Here is a 767-nt window from a genome sequence, read left to right as displayed (position 1 = left end):
TTTAAATTGGAGAGTATAAGACTATTTCTTCAGTATTTCATAAAATGATCTAGAAGAGTAATAAGGGATTGAAGCACACAGTTGTCCAGAACTGGATCCAGCTGACTTTGGGCCACTGATCTCTTACCACAAAGATGAATATTTAATACTTTTCAAATGTAAATAATTGATATATTCAAAATAAGCTCTCTAGCATCTATATTTTTATCTATCCATCTGTCATCTATCTCCTCACAGATACACTTATTTCAATTTATAGTGACAACACAGAACGTGCAAGGAAGGTTAGGTGTAGAAAGCCAGATCTTCCGTCTATGGAGTGTGTGGTTGGTTTGAACTCTCAACCTTTCACTTAAGAGCCCAATGTTTACTCCACAAAGTCACCAGGGATCCTGGATACAGCAATATACATGGGAGCTTCACAAAGTTTGTTGAAAAATTCCATTGTCTTCCGATTCTATTTTTTTAACAAACTTTTTGAATACATGTATCTTTTTTAGACTTAATTTTAGCACAATGATATGCTTTTAAAAACAAATGGACATTGTTTTAATGTTCCATAGTTCAATTTTCAAAAAGAAATAGTCATTAATTTTCTATATTTATACATATGACTTTTGTATGCTTTGTTGAGAAATCTGCTTACATTCATATAGAACACTACAAAGCAATTTAAAATAACACTCATTTTGAGGTATCTCATAATAAATCCATTGCATAGATTTTGACAGATCATTTCACTTAGCTCTCTAAAAATGAAGATGCTT

This window comes from Echinops telfairi, unplaced genomic scaffold (assembly GCF_000313985.2).
Source record: "Echinops telfairi isolate 266 unplaced genomic scaffold, ASM31398v2 ScPeMD7_9;HRSCAF=40, whole genome shotgun sequence".
Classification (NCBI taxonomy): domain Eukaryota; kingdom Metazoa; phylum Chordata; class Mammalia; order Afrosoricida; family Tenrecidae; genus Echinops; species Echinops telfairi.
This window is presented reverse-complemented; position numbering follows the sequence as displayed.